Source organism: Pseudophryne corroboree, chromosome 4 (assembly GCF_028390025.1).
Source record: "Pseudophryne corroboree isolate aPseCor3 chromosome 4, aPseCor3.hap2, whole genome shotgun sequence".
In the NCBI taxonomy this organism is placed as follows: domain Eukaryota; kingdom Metazoa; phylum Chordata; class Amphibia; order Anura; family Myobatrachidae; genus Pseudophryne; species Pseudophryne corroboree.
In genome coordinates, this window is record NC_086447.1 from 610919867 (window position 1) to 610942218 (window position 22352).

Below are 22352 nucleotides of genomic sequence, written 5' to 3' on the forward strand. Positions count from 1 at the left end.
GATGAGACAAGTTTGTGTCCCTTTTATAGGCATGATAAATCAGGTGTGAATGATTTGTAAGTGTCAACACATGTAAACACGGCTGAAAAAAGCAGGTCTATTTTTTTATGATTTTTTTTACGATTGGTAAAAAAATACGACCGCAATTGAGCACTCAGAGACTAACACCCACATACAAATGAATAGTGAATACCCGTGTTGTATGAAATAACAGCCGCTTTTGACCGATGGTCTATTCATTCATATTTCTGAACTTTGTCATTCAAACCATTACGAATAGTCCAAACACTGCCGAGATTTGTGCTTAGTGAATTCCCGTGTTGGAAATCGGACAAATTCGATTTTTTAGTAAATATTGGCCTATGTGTACACACCATTAGTGTTTCAGTGGGGAACTGAGTGTTCCAGTGGGTGACCATATAGAATGTGTGGGGGGCACCTGTACAGTATGGGTTGTTATGCTATTTATACTCTGTATGGTCTGACAGATTAAACACCCCTGCAACGAAGTCGGATTAACAACAAAACATGTTGGGTGCGGCTTGCCGAAGGTGATGTAGTAACATCAGACACTGCTCCGAGTGATTTGAATCTATGATGTAAGTGAGCATTTATTGTGGAGTAAAGTTTTATAAATATACTCAGTAGTGCGCACTTTACTTTACTCTTTTAAATATCTATCTATGGGCCTAATTCAGACCTGATTGTAGCCATGCAAAATTTTGCATGGCTGCGATCAGTTACTCAAACAAGTGGGGGGATGCCCAGCATGTCAGGCCCTAGCCCCCCTTTCCCCGGCACAAGTACAAAAGCATTGCACAGCGGAAATGCTTTTCTACCTGACGAGAAGCTCCCTACCAGCACAGCTACTGCTGTCTGGGTCACGCAGCCGCCGCGGCCCGCCTCCACATGGTCCGGGTATGTCTGCATTGCATGAACCACGCCCCCAAAATGGCAGCACAATGCCACCGGCCCGACCCCTTCCACCCAGTGACCACCTCTGCCTGTCAATCATGCAGAGGCGATCACTGGGCAGAGATGCCGATCGCATCTCTTGCATACGCCGGTGCACTGCGTCACCAGCGCATGCGCAGTTCAGACCTTATTGCCCGTTGTGTGAATATGCACAGCAGAGATCAGGTCTGAATTAGGCCCTATATACAGCTGTCAGTAAGGCAGGGATGTGCTACTGCCAGTGAGACAGTGATGTGCTGCTGGTAGTGAAGCAGTGATGTGCTGCTGTCAGTGAAGCAGTGATGTGCTGCTGTCAGTGAGGCAGGGATGTGCTGCTGTCAGTGAGGCAGGGATGTGCTGCTGTCAGTGAGGCAGGGATGTGCTGCTGTCAGTGAGGCAGGGATGTGCTGCTGTCAGTGAGGTGGAGATATGCTGCTGTCAGTGAGGTGGGATGTGCTGCTGTCAGTGAGGTGGAGATATGCTGCTGTCAGTGAGGCAGGGATGTGCTGCTGTCAGTGAGGCAGGGATGTGCTGCTGTCAGTGAGGTGGAGATATGCTGCTGTCAGTGAGGCAGGGATGTGCTGCCCACAATCTCCCTATCACCCCTGACTGAGTCACCCACTTTCCCTGTCACCCCTGCCTCAGTTACCCACTATCTCCCAGTCACCGCTGCCTCCGTCAACCACTATACCTGTCAACCCTGCCTCAGTCACCCACTATCTCCCAGTCACCCCTGCCTCAGTCACCCACTATCTTTGTCACCCCTGCCTTAGTCAACCATTATCTCCATATCACCCCTGCCTCAGTCACCCACTATATCTGTCACCCCTGCCACAGTCACCCACTATCCCTGTTACCCCTTCCTTAGTCAACAACCATCTCCCTATTACCCCTGCCTCAGTCACCCACTATCTCTGTCACCACTGCCTCTGTCACCCACTACCTCCCAGTCACCCACTATCACAGTCACCCCTGCCTCAGTCACCCATTGTCCCTGTCACCCATGCAACACTCACCCACTATCTCCCTATCACCCATACCTCAGTCATTTACTATCCCTGTCATCCCTGCCTCAGTCAACCACTTTCTTCCCATACTTACCCAACCCCTTCCTATCACCCGTCCCTCAGTAACCCACTATCTCCCTGTCACCACCTGCTTCAGTCACCCACTATCTCGGTCACCCCCTGCCTCAGTCACCCACTATCACTGTCACACCTGCCTCAGTCACCCACTATCTCCCAGACACCCCTGCCTCAGTCACTGACTATCTCCCAGTCACCCCGGCCTCAGTCACCCACTATAACTCACTCATACATGCTTCAGTCACCCACTATCTCCCAGTCATCCCTGCCTCGGTCACCTACTGACAACGGTGCAGACATTTCTGCTTGCGGCCTCCTGAAGTGGTAAGCAGAAATGTGCAGTGTCCTATTTCAGCACCAAAACAGTACTTTAAGTGTTGTGGGTGGTATTTTAGTTGGATTTTACCGCTTTCATGTCTAAACCTGATGCTTTTGGGTGGTTAAACAGTAATGCACTTGAACAGGACAGCTTTTCCTTGGGATAAAAATGTACTTGAACAGGACATCTTTTCCTTTCCAATATCTTGCCTCTGCAATGACATACACAGTTGTTCGCTGTGTAGTGATCATTGGAAAAAAAACGGCTAATCTGCGCATGCGTATGCTCCGTAATGCGCACGCGCATCGTACGGGTACAAAGTCCATTGTGGTTTTGCACTTGTTCTAGCGATGATTCCAATCACACAGCTGGTCACAAGGACATTGACAGAAAGGGGGCGTTTCTGGGTGTCAACTGACCGTTTTCAGGGAGTGCTTGGAAAAACGCAGGCGTGGCAGAAAAAACGTGCCCCGGTAGCAGTGCCACTTAAAAAAATTATTCTGAAAAAATTGGAAGCACACACTTGCAACATTAGAATTCATAAAATTCCTGTACAGAACAAGGTTTTCCAAGAGTCAAACTCACTGCTGTGTTGGGCTGCCCTTAACACAGACAAGCTTCGTGCATCAGCATGTAGAGGGGGAAGGGCTCAAAAACCCAAGTGCAGAGGGATGGAGTTTCAGACTGTTATGTAACCCCTCCTGCCGCTGAGTGCTCTACTCTACTGGGAGGGAGGAATGGAATGGAGGGGAGATCAGTGGGTGGTTTGGAGCGGAGCTTCATTCTGCTGGCACCGCTTAAGCGCTGCCTGTCACAGAGTCTGACAGGTGCAGCGGAGCCAGCAGCAGCGCACAGCAGCAGAGTCACAGAGCAGGGAAAGCGCCTCTCTAACCCAGCACCTCCCTGCTTTGCAGACTCTGCAGAGCAGGTAGCGCCGGCTCTGGGTAAAATTATAACATCAAACCCTATCTGTACTTGGTTCTTTGTTAGGATATCCTTATGTCTACCCCAGGCATGTTTAGATTGCTTTATTGTATCAGCTTCTACCACCTCTTAGGAAAGCTATTCCACTTATCCACTACACTTTCTGTGAAGTAATTTTTCCTCACTTTCTCCCTGAACCTATATCCCTCCAGGCAGTGGTGTCACAAGGGGGAAGCGGAGGGTGCGGGCCACTCCCGGGTGTCACCCGCCGAGGCGTGACACCAAAATGCCTGCTCCTGCACAGTGACAGGAGCCGAGTACTGCACTGTTATATTATGTGCAACACTCAGCTCCTGTCATTGTGTAGGAGCCAGCACTTCAGGGATAGCACCCCTGGGAGTCAGCCCTCACCACCCAGTGACAAAAAAATGAGGTGTCTGGACACACAGCCCTGCCCCTCCCGCAAATCCCCGCCCCCTTTTCGTGCCTTCAATGGTCTAAAAACAGGTGCTGCCGTGAAGCCCTGCCCCTCTATTTAAGACATGCCCATCCCTGTGAAGACCCGCCCCTTTTCCCAGGCTCGGTGAATGTCCTTTTGTATTACACAGTCGAGTCACATTATTATGACCACTTCCTATATTTGATGTAGGCAGCGTGTAGCCCATGAAATATGTAATGTGTGGTGCTCTGGCTTGGTAGGTATATAAGGGGTGTGATGATAGGCCGTCTGCACATATATCACTCGTTGCTGTCATGTTAAAAAGGGCGATTTATCAGAGTTGCAAGAAGGAATTTATTATGGCTTTTGGGCCAAGAGCGGCAGTATTTCTGAAACAGTGCAATTGGGAACTATTCGTGTGCTGCTGTGGTGAAGGTGTATTGTGACTGGACAAATGGCACAATTGCAAATAACCAATGTGGCGACTTCGGAGCACCATTTGCCATTGATGTGAGAGGTGAGTGTCGGCTACAAAGGTGCATGAGGGCCAACTGACATGTTATAGTTGAGCAGATCACCGTCAAAATGAACCTGCGGGCTACCAGACCTGTCTAAAAGGACAGCTCAGCGAACCCTACTGAGTAAGGGGCTCTGAATCGGTTAGTCAATAATGTCACTTAACTGTGTAATACTTCTCTTCCTTTGAAAATGTCACCCTCCCACTCAGAGCCGGCCCTAACCAATATGATGCCCTAGGCAAGATTTTTGCTGGTGCCCCCTTGCACCATCGCTGGTTCCGCCTCTGACCCTGCACCCATATCCCAGCACCATCACCCCCAACCCATAGCAGTCATTTTTTTTGTTTTCCTACCCCCTGTCATTTAAATAAGAACTGTGTGCACATTCGGCGCACAGCCCAAAAAGGTATGCGTTTTTGCTGGCAAGGAGCATGGCCACACAATAGTACCCCAAATTCAACTTATGCCTCTCAGTAGTGCAACTTTTTCACAATTTATAATGCGAGTGTCCCTTATTCACATTACATCACACAGTAGTACCACTTTACCTTATATATGTTACTCCTCACAGTATGCCCCTTTTTCACATTACATCACACTGAATTGCTCCTTATTCACATTACACCACACCATATTGCTCTTCATTCACATTAGACCACACAGTAGTGCCCTTTCTATACATTACCCCACACAGTAAAGCACCTTGTACACATAATGCCACACATTGGTGATGCATTTATACATATAATACCACACAGTAATGCCCCTTACACATGACACACATTATTAATGTCCTTATAAATATAATGCACCTTACACATTATGCCAACCCTTATTAATGCCCTTATACACATAATTTCCCTTACAAATATGCCACACATTGTTAATGCCCTTATACACATAATGGCACACATAGTGCCCCTTACACATATGTAACACATTATTAATGCCCTTATATACATAATGACACATATAGTTCCTGGCGTGAGTCAACTGCTAATGTCGGGTGCCTATTTTTTATGAAAATACATCTTATTTGCATTGCTATGTGGCAAGGATGCACAAGCAGCTTCTGCTGATTAAAATGATATGCGGCATGCCTATATACTGTGTGTGACTGTGGCTGTATCTGCATATGAAATGCTACACACAGAATATAGGCATGTTGCATATAATTTTAATCAGCAGAAGCTGCTTGTGCCCCTATGCACACCAGATGCCCTAGGCAATTGCCCAGTTTGCCTATGCCTATGGCCGGCTCTGCTCCCACTGGTGTATCTATAACAGGTGAAAAGTGTGTGGTGCACACAGGCCCCTGGGTACAGGGGGTCCCACACACACTGCACACCCTGCACCCATTTAAGTATACTTACTGCTCCATTGGCCTGACGCCATTTGCAGAGCTGCATAAATCACTGGGGAAATGGCCTCCATGGCCATTTTCTGGTGATTTGAGCATACACAATAGAAATGTCCCCGGGAACGCAATACGGTGTCCCTGTTTCTGGAGACCTGAAGATGCATGGTAGACTGTGGTGCAATGACAGAGTTTACTGCATCTCCAGAGAGGAGGGGGCCCAATTGGAGCCTGTACACCAGGCATGTCCAAACTGCGGCCCTCCAGCTGTTGTGAAACTACATATACCGGCATGCCTTGACACAGTTTTGCTGTCAGAGAATGTTAAAGCTGTGTCAGGGCATGCTGGGATGTGTAGTTTCTCAACAGCTGGAGGGCCTCAGTTTGGACATGCCTGCTATACACGGACCCCTTCCCCTCTTAAAGCGCATTTGCACCTTCCTGTACCTTGTTAAAAACTTGATGGGGGAATGTAATAGGTGTGACAATTAGAAAGTGAGATTTTTCCTGATTTTTTAAAGTGGCAATCCTTTACATGGCAAAATAAACCTGGTTTTGCCATGTAAATGATTGCCACTTTAAAAAAAAAACAGGAAAACTCTCACAAAATCTCTCACTTTCTGATTCTCACACCCTATTACATTCCTCCCTATATATTTAAATGTTTCTATTACTGTATGTTCCCTCTTCCCTTCTTTGCTCCAAACTATACACATCAACATCTTTTAGTATTTCCAGGTAAGTTTTGTGATGTAGGCCATGCACCATTTTAGTTGCCCTAATGTATTTATAGCCTTCTGGAGATATGGCTTCCGGTACTGAACACAGGATTCTAAATGTGGCAGTACCAAGGACCTATACAGTGGCATTATTACTTCTTTCTGCTACTGGTTCCTTTCCCTATGAAAACAAGCATCTGACTTGCCTTTCCTATTGCTTTGTTACATTGCTCACCTGAAATAGTAATACTTAGATTGCTTACCTCCTCAGTACTTGCCATTATAATTAGTGATGAGCGGGTTCGGTTTCTCGGAAACCGAACCCCCCCGGACTTCACGCTTTTTACACGGGTCCGAGGCAGACTCGGATCTTCCCGCCTTGCTCGGTTAACCCGAGCGCGCCCGAACGTCATCATCCCGCTGTCGGATTCTCGCGAGGCTCGGATTCTATATAAGGAGCCGCGCGTCGCCGCCATTTTCACACGTGCATTGAGATTGATAGGGAGAGGACGTGGCTGGCATCCTCTCCGTTTAGAGTAGACTAGAGAGTAGTAGAGACACTTGATTTACTAATTTTGGGGAGCATATTAGGAGTACTACTTGCTGATAGTGTGACCAGTGACCACCAGTTTAATTAATCCGTTCTCTGCCTGAAAAAAAACGATACACAGTGTGACACAGTCACATACCATATCTGTGCTCAGCCTCAGTGTGCTGCATCATCTATGTAATACTGTATATCTGACTGTGCTGAGTGCTCACTGCTCACACAGCTTAATTGTGGGGGAGACTGGGGAGCAGTTATAGCAGGAGTACATATTTTAACAGTGCACACTTTTGCTGCCAGAGTGCCACTGCCAGTGTGACTGACCAGTGACCACTGACCACCAGTATATTGTGATTGTCTGCCTGAAAAAGTTAAACACTCGTCGTGTGGTGTTTTTATTCTATAAACGCATTCTGCTGACAGTGTCCAGCAGGTCCGTCATTATATAATATATACCTGTCCGGCTGCAGTAGTGATATATATATATTTTTTATATCATTATCATCCAGTCTATATTAGCACTGCAGCAGACGCAGTACGGTAGTCCACGGCTGTAGCTACCTCTGTGTCGGCAGTCGCTCGTCCATCCATAATTGTATACCACCTACCCGTGGTGTTTTTTTTTTTCTATCTTCTTGATACTAGTAGCTTACTTTAGGAGTCTGCAGTGCTGAGCTGACAGTGTCCAGCAGGTCCGTCATTATATAATATATACCTGTCCGGCTGCAGTAGTGATATATATATATATTTTATATCATTATCATCCAGTCTATATTAGCAGCAGACGCAGTACGGTAGTCCACGGCTGTAGCTACCTCTGTGTCGGCAGTCGCTCGTCCATCCATAATTGTATACCACCTACCCGTGGTGTTTTTTTTTTTTTCTATCTTCTTGATACTAGTAGCTTACTTTAGGAGTCTGCAGTGCTGAGCTGACAGTGTCCAGCAGGTCCGTCATTATATAATATATACCTGTCCGGCTGCAGTAGTGATATATATATATTTTATATCTCATTATCATCCAGTCTATATTAGCAGCAGACGCAGTACGGTAGTCCACGGCTGTAGCTACCTCTGTGTCGGCAGTCGCTCGTCCATCCATAATTGTATACCACCTACCCGTGGTGTTTTTTTTTTTCTATCTTCTTGATACTAGTAGCTTACTTTAGGAGTCTGCAGTGCTGAGCTGACAGTGTCCAGCAGGTCCGTCATTATATCATATATACCTGTCCGGCTGCAGTAGTGATATATATATATTTTTTATATCATTATCATCCAGTCTATATTAGCAGCAGACGCAGTACGGTAGTCCACGGCTGTAGCTACCTCTGTGTCGGCAGTCGCTCGTCCATCCATAATTGTATACCACCTACCTGTGGTGTTTTTTTTCTTTCTATCTTCTTGATACTACTAGTAGCTTACTTTAGGAGTCTGCAGTGCTGAGCTGACAGTGTCCAGCAGGTCCGTCATTATATAATATATACCTGTCCGGCTGCAGTAGTGATATATATATATATATATATTTTATATCTCATTATCATCCAGTCTATATTAGCAGCAGACGCAGTACGGTAGTCCACGGCTGTAGCTACCTCTGTGTCGGCAGTCGCTCGTCCATCCATAATTGTATACCACCTACCCGTGGTGTTTTTTTTTTTCTATCTTCTTGATACTAGTAGCTTACTTTAGGAGTCTGCAGTGCTGACAGTGTCCAGCAGGTCCGTCATTATATAATATATACCTGTCCGGCTGCAGTAGTGATATATATATATTTTTTATATCATTATCATCCAGTCTATATTAGCAGCAGACGCAGTACGGTAGTCCACGGCTGTAGCTACCTCTGTGTCGGCAGTTGCTCGTCCATCCATAAGTATACTAGTATCCATCCATCTCCATTGTTTACCTGAGGTGCCTTTTAGTTGTGCCTATTAAAATATGGAGAACAAAAATGTTGAGGTTCCAAAAATAGAGAGAGATCAAGATCTACTTCCACCTCGTGCTGAAGCTGCTGCCACTAGTCATGGCCGAGACGATGAAATGCCAGCAACGTCGTCTGCCAAGGCCGATGCCCAATGTCATAGTACAGAGCATGTAAAATCCAAAACACCAAATATCAGTAAAAAAAGGACTCAAAAATCTAAAATAAAATTGTCAGAGGAGAAGCGTAAACTTGCCAATATGCCATTTACCACACGGAGTGGCAAGGAACGGCTGAGGCCCTGGCCTATGTTCATGGCTAGTGGTTCAGCCTCACATGAGGATGGAAGCACTCAGCCTCTCGCTAGAAAAATGAAAAGACTCAAGCTGGCAAAAGCACAGCAAAGAACTGTGCGTTCTTCGAAATCACAAATCCACAAGGAGAGTCCAATTGTGTCGTTTGCGATGCCTGACCTTCCCAACACTGGACGTGAAGAGCATGCGCCTTCCACCATTTGCACGCCCCCTGCAAGTGCTGGAAGGAGCACCCGCAGTCCAGTTCCTGATAGTCAGATTGAAGATGTCAGTGTTGAAGTACACCAGGATGAGGAGGATATGGGTGTTGCTGGCGCTGGGGAGGAAATTGACCAGGAGGATTCTGATGGTGAGGTGGTTTGTTTAAGTCAGGCACCCGGGGAGACACCTGTTGTCCGTGGGAGGAATAGGGCCATTGACATGCCTGGTGAAAATACCAAAAAAATCAGCTCTTCGGTGTGGAAGTATTTCAACAGAAATGCGGACAACATTTGTCAAGCCGTGTGTTGCCTTTGTCAAGCTGTAATAAGTAGGGGTAAGGACGTTAACCACCTCGGAACATCCTCCCTTATACGTCACCTGCAGCGCATTCATAATAAGTCAGTGACAAGTTCAAAAACTTTGGGCGACAGCGGAAGCAGTCCACTGACCAGTAAATCCCTTCCTCTTGTAACCACGCTCACGCAAACCACCCCACCAACTCCCTCAGTGTCAATTTCCTCCTTCCCCAGGAATGCCAATAGTCCTGCAGGCCATGTCACTGGCAATTCTGACGAGTCCTCTCCTGCCTGGGATTCCTCCGATGCATCCTTGCGTGTAACGCCTGTTGCTGCTGGCGCTGCTGTTGTTGCTGCTGGGAGTCGATGGTCATCCCAGAGGGGAAGTCGTACTCGTAAGACCACTTTTACTACTTCCACCAAGCAATTGACTGTCCAACAGTCCTTTGCGAGGAAGATGAAATATCACAGCAGTCATCCTGCTGCAAAGCGGATAACTGAGGCCTTGGCATCCTGGGCGGTGAGAAACGTGGTTCCGGTATCCATCATTACTGCAGAGCCAACTAGAGACTTGTTGGAGGTACTGTGTCCCCGGTACCAAATACCATCTAGGTTCCATTTCTCAAGGCAGGCGATACCGAAAATGTACACAGACCTCAGAAAAAGACTCACCAGTGTCCTAAAAAATGCAGTTGTACCCAATGTCCACTTAACCACGGACATGTGGACAAGTGGAGCAGGGCAGGCTCAGGACTATATGACTGTGACAGCCCACTGGGTAGATGTATGGACTCCCGCCGCAAGAACAGCAGCGGCGGCACCAGTAGCAGCATCTCGCAAACGCCAACTCTTTCCTAGGCAGGCTACGCTTTGTATCACCGCTTTCCAGAATACGCACACAGCTAAAAACCTCTTACGGCAACTGAGAAAGATCATCGCAGAATGGCTTACCCCAATTGGACTCTCCTGTGGATTTGTGGCATCGGACAACGCCAGCAATATTGTGTGTGCATTAAATCTGGGCAAATTCCAGCACGTCCCATGTTTTGCACATACCTTGAATTTGGTGGTGCAGAATTTTTAAAAAAACGACAGGGGCGTGCAAGAGATGCTGTCGGTGGCCAGAAGAATTGCGGGACACTTTCGGCGTACAGGCACCACGTACAGAAGACTGGAGCACCACCAAAAACGCCTGAACCTGCCCTGCCATCATCTGAAGCAAGAAGTGGTAACGAGGTGGAATTCAACCCTCTATATGCTTCAGAGGTTGGAGGAGCAGCAAAAGGCCATTCAAGCCTATACAACTGAGCACGATATAGGAGGTGGAATGCACCTGTCTCAAGCGCAGTGGAGAATGATTTCAACGTTGTGCAAGGTTCTGCAACCTTTTGAACTTGCCACACGTGAAGTCAGTTCAGACACTGCCAGCCTGAGTCAGGTCATTCCCCTCATCAGGCTTTTGCAGAAGAAGCTGGAGACATTGAAGGAGGAGCTAACACAGAGCGATTTCGCTAGGCATGTGGGACTTGTGGATGGAGCCCTTAATTCGCTTAACAAGGATTCACGGGTGGTCAATCTGTTGAAATCAGAGCAATACATTTTGGCCACCGTGCTCGATCCTAGATTTAAAACCTACCTTGGATCTCTCTTTCCGGCAGACACAAGTCTGCTGGGGTTCAAAGAACTGCTGGTGACAAAATTGTCAAGTCAAGCGGAACGCGACCTGTCAACATCTCCTCCTTCACATTCTCCCGCAACTGGGGGTGCGAGGAAAAGGCTCAGAATTCCGAGCCCACCCGCTGGCGGTGATGCAGGGCAGTCTGGAGCGACTGCTGATGCTGACATCTGGTCCGGACTGAAGGACCTGACAACGATTACGGACATGTCGTCTACTGTCACTGCATATGATTCTCTCCCCATTGAAAGAATGGTGGAGGATTATATGAGTGACCGCATCCAAGTAGGCACGTCAGACAGTCCGTACTTATACTGGCAGGAAAAAGAGGCAATTTGGAGGCCCTTGCACAAACTGGCTTTATTCTACCTAAGTTGCCCTCCCACAAGTGTGTACTCCGAAAGAGTGTTTAGTGCCGCCGCTCACCTTGTCAGCAATCGGCGTACGAGGTTACATCCAGAAAATGTGGAGAAGATGATGTTCATTAAAATGAATTATAATCAATTCCTCCGTGGAGACATTGACCAGCAGCAATTGCCTCCACAAAGTACACAGGGAGCTGAGATGGTGGATTCCAGTGGGGACGAATTGATAATCTGTGAGGAGGGGGATGTACACGGTGATATATCGGAGGATGATGATGAGGTGGACATCTTGCCTCTGTAGAGCCAGTTTGTGCAAGGAGAGATTAATTGCTTCTTTTTTGGTGGGGGTCCAAACCAACCCGTCATTTCAGTCACAGTCGTGTGGCAGACCCTGTCACTGAAATGATGGGTTGGTTAAAGTGTGCATGTCCTGTTTATACAACATAAGGGTGGGTGGGAGGGCCCAAGGACAATTCCATCTTGCACCTCTTTTTTCTTTCATTTTTCTTTGCGTCATGTGCTGTTTGGGGGGTGTTTTTTGGAAGGGCCATCCTGCGTGACACTGCAGTGCCACTCCTAGATGGGCCAGGTGTTTGTGTCGGCCACTAAGGTCGCTTAGCTTACTCACACAGCTACCTCATTGCGCCTCTTTTTTTCTTTGCGTCATGTGCTGTTTGGGGAGTGTTTTTTGGAAGGGCCATCCTGCGTGACACTGCAGTGCCACTCCTAGATGGGCCAGGTGTTTGTGTCGGCCACTAGGGTCGCTTAGCTTACTCACACAGCTACCTCATTGCGCCTCTTTTTTTCTTTGCGTCATGTGCTGTTTGCGGAGTGTTTTTTGGAAGGGCCATCCTGCGTGACACTGCAGTGCCACTCCTAGATGGGCCAGGTGTTTGTGTCGGCCACTAGGGTCGCTTAGCTTACTCACACAGCTACCTCATTGCGCCTCTTTTTTTCTTTGTGTCATGTGCTGTTTGGGGAGTGTTTTTTGGAAGGGCCATCCTGCGTGACACTGCAGTGCCACTCCTAGATGGGCCAGGTGTTTGTGTCGGCCACTAGGGTCGCTTAGCTTACTCACACAGCTACCTCATTGCGCCTCTTTTTTTCTTTGCGTCATGTGCTGTTTGGGGAGTGTTTTTTGGAAGGGCCACCCTGCGTGACACTGCAGTGCCACTCCTAGATGGGCCAGGTGTTTGTGTCGGCCACTAGGGTCGCTTAGCTTACTCACACAGCTACCTCATTGCGCCTCTTTTTTTCTTTGCGTCATGTGCTGTTTGGGGAGTGTTTTTTGGAAGGGCCATCCTGCGTGACACTGCAGTGCCACTCCTAGATGGGCCAGGTGTTTGTGTCGGCCACTTGAGTCGCTTAGCTTAGCCATCCAGCGACCTCGGTGCAAATTTTAGGACTAAAAATAATATTGTGAGGTGTGAGGTGTTCAAAATAGACTGAAAATGAGTGGAAATTATGGTTATTGAGGTTAATAATACTTTGGGATCAAAATGACCCCCAAATTCTATGATTTAAGCTGCTTTTTAGGGTTTTTTTTAAAAAAACACCCGAATCCAAAACACACCCGAATCCGACAAAAAAAATTCGGTGAGGTTTTGCCAAAACGCGTTCGAACCCAAAACACGGCCGCGGAACCGAACCCAAAACCAAAACACAAAACCCGAAAAATTTCCGGTGCTCATCACTAATTATAATGCCCCTAATATTATAGTTAGCCTTTGCATTTTTAAGACGTGTATAATTTTGCATTTCTTGGCATTAAATGTTGCCATGTTCTTGACCATTCTTCTAGTCCAGGGGCGGAACTGCCAGAGACAATGGAGTCACTTGCCGCTGGGCTCCAGCCCTAAAGGGGCTTCCTCCATCACCCCCCCTCCCCCCGGCCGTTCCGTGCCCTTCCTACTAAATAGACAAAGGGTCTGCGAGGCGGAGGCTGGCAGTTTGTACATTTCATGCTGTAACACCCTTCTTTCCACCATTTTCAAAACCTAGCCCAGCAGCCTCACCGCCACCACTGCTTGCTGCAGCACTGCCTGAGGTGGGGTGCCCCTAGCTTCTTATCACACCGCAGATAGCCAGGCAGCAATGCAGCTGCCTTCCTGATTGCTCCGCCCCCTCCCGTCTCCCAAGCACCTCTGCTGCGCAGTGATCCAGGAGCCGGCTGCTAGGAAGCAAGGAAGAAGTGGCCGAGCTTCAGCAAGTGAGTCTGGACACTGGTGGAGGAAAGCCAGGATAACGGGGAGTGGAGAGACAGTTCCAAGGTTATACTTTATACAGCTGGTTGAGATCCTGGTCGGTGGATATGGATTCCAAGAAAACCCTGGAGGTACTTCCTTTCAAGGGAGACATTCTCTTTGGAGAAGACCTCAATAAGATTGTAGCTGATCTGGCTACTGCTAAAACAGCTTGCCTACCTAGAATGGCTCCTACCACATAGAAGGCTAAAAGTACTTTCCCTTGGCCCTTTAGTCCTCCAGGTAAAGCAAAAGGTCAGGCATACCCAAAGCAAGCTCTTGCTTCCAGACCTGCCAAGCCCAGACCGAAGCGAGCCTGGGCTGCCCATCAGCCTGCTTCCAAAACTGACAAGCATGCCACATGACGGAGTGGGCCTCCCTCTGGGGGATCCCAGGGTGGGGGTCCGACTTCTAGCTTTGGCCCAGGAATGGTTGAAGACCACTTCGGATGCCTGGGTAAGGGAAGTCGTCACTCGAGGTTACGCTGTACCCTTCAAGAATCTTCACCCTCATCGATTTTGCCTGACAGATGTTCCTCTGGACCTGGCAAAGGCAAACACTCTGCATTCGGCGGTACATTCCCTCCAGTCCACAGGAGTGGTAGTACAGGTGCTTCTGGCTCAGAGAGGCAAGGGGTACTATTCACCGCTGTTTCTAGTCCCAAAACTGGACGGGTCCTCGTGGCCCATTCTTAATCTGAAGTCCTTGAACAAGTATGTGCGGGTCTCCAAGTTTCATATGGAAACTCTGTGCTTTATTGTTCGGTCCTTGGAGCCTGGGGACTATATGGTCTCCCTGGACATACAGTATGCCTACCTGCATATTCCTATTGCAGTGTCTCATCAGCAGTACCTCAGGTTTGTGGTGTTGCTGGCACTGAGGAGTAAATTGATGAGGATTCTGATGGTGAGGTGGTTTGTTTAAGTCAGGCACCTGGGGAGAAACCTGTTGTCCGTGGGATGAATAAGACCATTGACATGCCTGGTTAAAATACAAAAAAAATCACCTCTTCGGTGTGGAATTATTTCAACAGAAATGCGGACAACTGGTGTCAAGCCATGTGTTGCCTTTGTCAAGCTGTAATAAGTAGGGGTAAGGACGTTAACCACCTAGGAACATCCTCCCTTATACGTCACCTGGAGCGCATTCATCAGAAGTCATTGACAAGTTCAAAAACTTTGGGTGACAGCAGAAGCAGTCCACTGACAACTAAATCCCTTCTTCCTATTGTACCCAAGCTCCTGCAAACCACACCACCAACTCCCTCAATGTCAATTCCCTCCTTAGACAGGAATGTCAATACTCCTGCAGGCCATGTCACTGGCAAGACTGACCAGTCCTCTCCTAACTGGGATTCCTCCGATGGATCCTTGAGTGTAATGCCTACTGCTGCTGTTGCTGCTGTTGTTGCTGCTGGGAGTCGATCGTCATCCCAGAGGAGAAGTCGGAAGACCACTTGTACTACTTCCAGTAAGCAATTGACTGTCCAATAGTCCTTTGCGAGGAAGATGAAATATCACAGCAGTCATCCTGTTGCAAATCAGATAACTCAGGCCTTGACAACTATGTTGGTGATAGACGTGCATCCGGTATCCACCGTTAGTTCACAGGGACTTAGAGAATTGCTTGAGGTAGTGTGTCCCTGGTGCCAAATCCCATCTAGATTCCACTTCTCTAGGCAGGCAATACCGAGAATGTACACAGAGGTCAGAAAAAGTGTCCTCAGTGTCCTAAAAAATGCAGTTGTACCCACTGTCCACTTAACCACGGACATGTGGACAAGTGGAGCAGAGCAGACTAAGGACTATATGACTGTGACAGCCCACTGGGTAGATGTATTGCCTCCCGCAGCAACAACAGCGGCGGCACCAGTAGCAGCATCTTGCAAATGCCAACTCGTTCCTAGGCAGGCTACGCTTTGTATCACCGCTTTCCATAAGAGGCACACAGCTGACAACCTCTTACGGAAACTGAGGAACATCATCACAGATTGGCAATCCCCAATTGGACTCTACTAGGGATTTGTGATATCGACAATGCCACCAATATTGTGCGTGCATTACATGTGGGCATATTCCAGCACATCCCATGTTTTGCACATACAATTAATTTGGTGGTGCATAATTTTCTGAAAAACGACAGGGGCACGCAGGATATGCTGTCGGTGGCCCGAAAAATTGTGGGCCACTTTCGGCATTCAGCCACCGTGTGCCGAAGACTGGAGCGCCAGCAAACACTCATGAACATACCCTGCCATTAGCTGAAGCAAGAGGTGGTAATGAGGTGGACTTCAACCCTCTATATGCTTCAGAGGATGGAGGAGCAGCAAAAGGCCATTCAAGCCTATACATCTGCCTACGATATAGGCAAAGAAGGGGGAATGCACCTGACTCAAGCGCAGTAGAGAATTAATTCCATGTTGTACAAGGTTCTCCAACCCTTTGAACTTGCCACATGTGAAGTCAGTTCAGACACTGCCAGCCTAAGTCAGGTCATTCCCATCATCAGCCTTTTGCAGAAGCAGTTGAAGCGATTTGAAGTAGGTGCTAACACGGAGCGATTCTGCTAGGCATGTGGGAATTGTGGATGGAGCCCTTCATTCGCTTAACCAGGATTCACGGATGGTCAATCTGTTAAAATCAGAGCACTACATTTTGGCCACCGTGCTCATTCCTATATTTAAAGCCTATGTTGTATCTCTCTTTCCAGCAGACACAAGTCTGCAGATGTTCAAAGACCTGCTGGTAAGACAATTGTCAAGTCAAGCGGAACATGACCTGCCAACAGCTCCTCCGTAATTTTCTACCACCACTGGAGCTGCCAGGAAAAGGATAACATTTCCAAAACCACCCAAAGGCGGTGATGCAGGCCAGTCAGGAGCAAGTGCTGACATCTGGTCTGGACTGAAGGACCTGCCAACGATTATTGACATGTCGTCCACGGTCACTGCATATGATTCTGTCACCATTGAAAGAATGGTGGAGGATTATATTAGTGACAGCATCCAAGTAGGCATGTCAGACAGTCCGTACGAATACTGGCAGGAAAAAGAGACAATTTGGAGGCCCTTGCAAAAACTGCCTTTATTTTACATAAGTTGCCCCCTCCCCCTCCAGTGTGTACTCCGAAAGGGTGTTTAGTGCAGCCGGTCACCTTGTCAATGATCGGTGTAGGAGGTTACTTCCAGAAAATGTGGAGAAGAAGATGTTCATCAAAATTAATTATAATAAATTCCTCCGTGGAGACCATGCTAAAACGGAGGCAGGGCATGCTGGGAAGTATAGTTCCACAGCAGCTGGAGGGCCGCAGGTTGAAGACTCATGGTCTAGCATGCCTGTTCTATGATGCTTGTTCTGTGATGTCACAATAAGCTTGGAATGGGGTGTCTAGAATGCATTTGCTTGCTGACAGCAACGTGAGGGAGACGCACATCAGGAGATGCAGCACATCTGAGGTCTTCCCTACCTTCCCAGCAAATGCACTCCACCTGCCACCGGTCTGGACACAAAACAATGCCCACAAAAAGAAGTTACCCATGGCAACCAATCAGCTGCTCTGTATACTTTTAAAGTATGCAAATTAGAAATGTTACATCATTGCTGATTGGTTGCCTTGGGCAACTTCTCCACTGCCTGGCTTCTCCACTTTTATCACTGCTTAGTACATGTTAGTTCGCAAAAACATTCAAATTCAGGCCTGAGGCCTGGGTAGGCCTGGCATCAAGTCAGCCCCCCAGCATTTAAAAATGCCTTGATTAGAGGAAGGGAATTAAATGTAGATAAGAAGTAGATACAAAATAAGACTCCACAAGTTTAAAAATGGACTGTATCGAGAAAACGGTGTTGGTCGTATAAAAACACCTACAGCATCTGGTATTCCCAAGCGGGCTACCATCCATGTATTAACCAAGCCCAATACTGCTTTGCTTCCTAGATCAGATGAGATTGGGCATATCCAGTGTGGTGTGGCTGTAGATTTGCTTGGTAGTTTCTGTTAGAGCTCTTCTACTTCTAACTACTGGTTTCATAAATGAATACGTTTAAAAATTTAATGTATCAAGAAAACGGTACTGGTAGTATAAAAACACATACAGCACCTGGTATTCCCAGGTGGTTTCCCATCCAAGAACTAACCAGGCCCAACACTGCTTAGCTTCCAACATCAGATGAAATTGGACATATCCAGTGTGATGCTGCAGTAGATGATTTTAGCTCTTTCTGTTAGAGTTATTCTACTTCTAACTACTGGTACATAAATGAAAAAGTTTCAAAATGGAATGCATAAAGAGAATGGTGTTGGGAGTATAAAACTTCCTATAGCACCTGGTATTCCCAGGTGGTCTCAAATGCTAGAACTAACCAGGCCCAACACTGCTTAGCTTCTAACATCAGATGAGATTGGGCATATCCAGTGTGGTGTGGCTGTAGATGAGCTGGTGATTTCTGTTACAGTTCTTATACTTCTAACTACTGGTACATAAATGAATGAATAAGTTTAAAAATGGAATGTATCAAGAAAACGGTGTTGGTAGCATTAAAAAAGGAAAAGCTGTCCTGTTCAAGTGCATTCTTCTCCCAAACTACAGAGACTAGAAAGTATTCTGTTAGGTCTTAATCTACAAAGCATTGCCCAGAGTTTACCACTGTGTATGTCATTGCAGAGGCAAGGTATTGGAAAGGGAAAGATGTCCTGTTCAAGTACATTTTTCTCCCAAGGAAAAGCTGTCCTGATCAAGTGCATTACTCTTTAAGCACCCAAAAGCATCAGGATTAGACATGAAAGCGGTTAAATCCAACTAAAATACCACCCACAAAACTTAAAGTACTGTTTTGGTGCTGAAGAGATAGTGGGTGACTGAGGCAGGGGTGACAGCGATAGTGGGTGACTGAGGCAGGGGGTGACAGATAGTGGGCGACTGAGGCAGGGGGTGACAGGGAGATAGTGGGTTACTGAGGGAGAGGTAATAGGAAGGGTTTGGGGAAGTAAGTAGGTGACTGAGGCAGGGATGACAGGGATAGTAAATGACTGGGGCAGGGGTGATAGGGAGATAGTGGGTGAGTGTGGCAGGGGTGACAGGGACAGTGGGTGACTGAGGTAGGGGTGACAGGGATAGTGGCTGACTGAGGCAAAGGTGACTGGAGGGTAGTGGATGACTGAGGCAGTGGTGACAGAGATAGTGGGTGACTGAGGCAGGGGTAATAGGGAGATGGTTGGTGACTAAGGAAGGGGTGACAGGGATAGTGGGTGACTGAGAAAGGGGTGATAGGGAGACTGTATGTGACTGAGGCAGGGGTGAAAGGGATAGTGGGTGTTTGTGGCAGGGGTGACAGATATAGTGGGTGACTGAGGCAGGGGTGATATGGAGATAGTGGTTGATTGAGGCAGGGGTGACAGAAATACTGGTTGACTGAAGCAGGGGTGACTGGTATAGTGGGTGACTGAGGCAGGGGTGACAGGTATAGTGGTTGACAGAGGCAGCGGTGACTGGGAGATTGTGGGTAACTGAAGCAGGGGTGACAGGGAAAGTGGGTGACTCAGGAAGGGGTGATAGGGAGATCCACTATCTCCCTATCACCCCTTCCTGAGTCATCCACTTTCCCTGTCACATCCCCGCCTGACTGACAGCAGCACATCCCTGCTTCACTGACAGCAGCACATCCCTGCTTCACTGACAGCATCACATCACTGCCTCAATCATAGCAGCACATCACTGCCTCACTGACAGCAGCTGTGCAATGCTTTAGTACTTGTGCCAGGGGGAAGGGGGGCTAGGGCCTGACATGCTGGGCATCCCCCCACTTGTTTGAGTAACTGATCGTAGCCGTCCAAAATTTAGCATGGCTACGATCAGGTCTGAATTAGGCCCATAGATAGTTATATAAAAGAGTAAAGTAAAGTGCACACTACTGAGTATATTTAAAAACTCTACTCCACAATAAATGCTCACTTACATCATAGATTCAAATCACTCTGAGCGGTGTCTGATGTTACCACGTCTCCTTCGGCAAGCTGCACCCAACATGTTTTGTTGTTAATCCGACTTCGTTGCAGGGGTGTTTAATCTGTCAGAACATACAGAGTATAAATAGCATAACAACCCATACTGTACAGGTTCTATATGGTCACCCACTGGAACACTCAGTGCCCCACTGGAACACTAATGGAACATGGTGAGATATTTTCTTATGATTTTGACTATGTAGTCAAAATCGTAAGAAAAGTTAGTGCAGATCGCAAGGTGATAGTCACCTTGCCATCCTGATTCAATGCCAATGCGCGGTCCCGGCATTGCAAGCCTAGATAGACTGTGCAGGCAAGACAATTTTGACTATCTCTATAGAAGAGATAGTCAAAATTGACACTTAGCCAAAATCGCACATAGTCAGTATCGCAAGCACACTCATTATGTGCTTGCTACGCCGACCTAGCCCCTGTCGCATAGTGAGAATCAGGCATAGCCCGAATCTCACCATGTGTATAGGCCTTGTCGAAGTCAAAAATATTACATAAAAAGAACATACAAACTACACACATTATGAGTCGCTATACTTGCAAATACGCGCAGCGAGCACAGCAAAATATAGTAACACACGCATTTATACGGACATGCCACAGAGATGGATTCGACACTTATTTCATGCAGTATATAATTATAATAATATCAAGCGCCAGACTCTTAGGTTCCGGGTGCTCAGAACAAGGGAGATGTTGCGTAGTGAGTCCTGAGCACCAGAACGTGAGGCTGAAATAAGGTGTGGTGTGGAAATAGCTCCTAGCACCCTAGCTCCGTTGTCTTACCTGTGTGATCAATTCACGCCTGAGTGACTATGGTTTCTTGGGCCCACGGCAGCCGCGTTTGAAGGGCGGATTAGGTCTGCCCAACTCCGATGCCCCGAGGTCTTAAAGTGAGACAAAGCGTGAACCGAGACAGGATAATAACAAGGGGACTTTTAACTAAAACAAACAGAAGGCTAAGGGCTACTAACAACCCTAAAACTAAATATATGTGCGGCACGCCGCCAAAGGAAAAGAACAACCAAGGAAATGCTGTCCACTCGCCGACACAATACTGCTGTGTACTGGCGGTGACAGCATAAGCAGAACCCTCTGCAAAACACCAGTAACCAAATATAACCAAAGAATACTGCGGCCTAGGCTGACGGACGTGGCGAAGCTGCTACTCACGGAACCGGTACAAATACTGGCAAACGGACAGGAACCCCCAATGCAGCCAACACAGACTCTCAGAACCGGAGGACAGGCAGAATCCCAAACGAACCCCACCCGGGGCAGTGACTTTCTGAACCCCACCCGGGGCAGTGACTTTCTGAACCCCACCCGGGGCAGTGACTTTCTGAACCCCACCCGGGGCAGTGGCCTTCGGGAACCCTGCTGGGGTCAGCACCTCGGATTCTTTTACTGGGACCGGGCCGTCGGCCTCCCTCTCTGAGTCGATAATTATCGAAACTTCTTCAGGGACTATGACTTCCGGAACTTTTGCTGAAGCTATAACCTTCAGAACCTCCACTAACGCTATGCCTCTTAAGTTCTTTCCTGGGGAAGCGACCTCTAGACCCTTCTTTGGGGCTGCGTCTCTCGAGACCCCACTTGGGGATATTACTTCAAATATCCCTTCTGGGGTTTTGCTTCTCAAGTTCCCTTCTAGAACTATGGTTTTAGATACCCTTTCTTGGGTTGCGCTTTTCAAGTCCTTACCTGGGGTAACAGCTTCTGAGACCCCTTCTGGTATTGACATCTGAGCTATAATATTCGATGTCCCTCTATAACCTAGAGCATCGGGTACCGCTCCAGGACTCTGGGCACCGGGTACCACTCCAGGACTCTGGGCACCGGGTACCGCTCCAGGACTCTGGGCATCGGGTACCGCTCCAGAACTCTGGGCATCGGGTACCGCTCCAGAACTCTGGGCATCGGGCACCGCTCCAGAACTCTGGGCATCGGGCACCGCTCCAGAACTCTGGGCATCGGGCACCGCTCCAGAACTCTGGGCATCGGGCACCGCTCCAGGACCCTGGGCATCGGGCACCGCTCCAGGACCCTGGGCATCGGGCACCGCTCCAGGACCCTGGGCATTGGGCACAACTCCAGGACCCTGGGCATCGGGCACCACTCCAGGGGTTTGCAACTTTGCTTCAACAGGAAAATCAAGTGAGGAGAGAAACATTCTCCTTTGGTTCCTGAAACTATAATGGGGCTCCCTAGCCCAAGGACCCCAATTATAGGACAGAGTGCTTTTTAGTGTGGGTTGTGTGACAAGCACCTCTGCCACAGTTGAGACAGGAGTAGGTCTTGTATCCTGACTCAACTTGGCCAGAGGGCAAGACTTGTCACCACACTTTGGCTTGCGCAACTCACAGGTCTGCAGATAGTGGCCTAAACCCCCACAATATAGGCATAAATCTAAGTTTCTGCGATGCAGACGCTCCTCTTCAGAGAGCCTGGGCCGCAGAAAACT

General features: G+C 47.9%; 2 pseudogenes; both read right to left on the minus strand.

Moving 5' to 3' along the window:
- Positions 1 to 17733: 17733 nt before the first annotated feature.
- LOC134912962 (5S ribosomal RNA) lies at positions 17734 to 17852 on the minus strand (annotated as a pseudogene).
- Positions 17853 to 17960: 108 nt separating this feature from the next.
- On the minus strand, positions 17961 to 18079 carry LOC134912901 (5S ribosomal RNA; annotated as a pseudogene).
- Positions 18080 to 22352: the final 4273 nt, after the last annotated feature.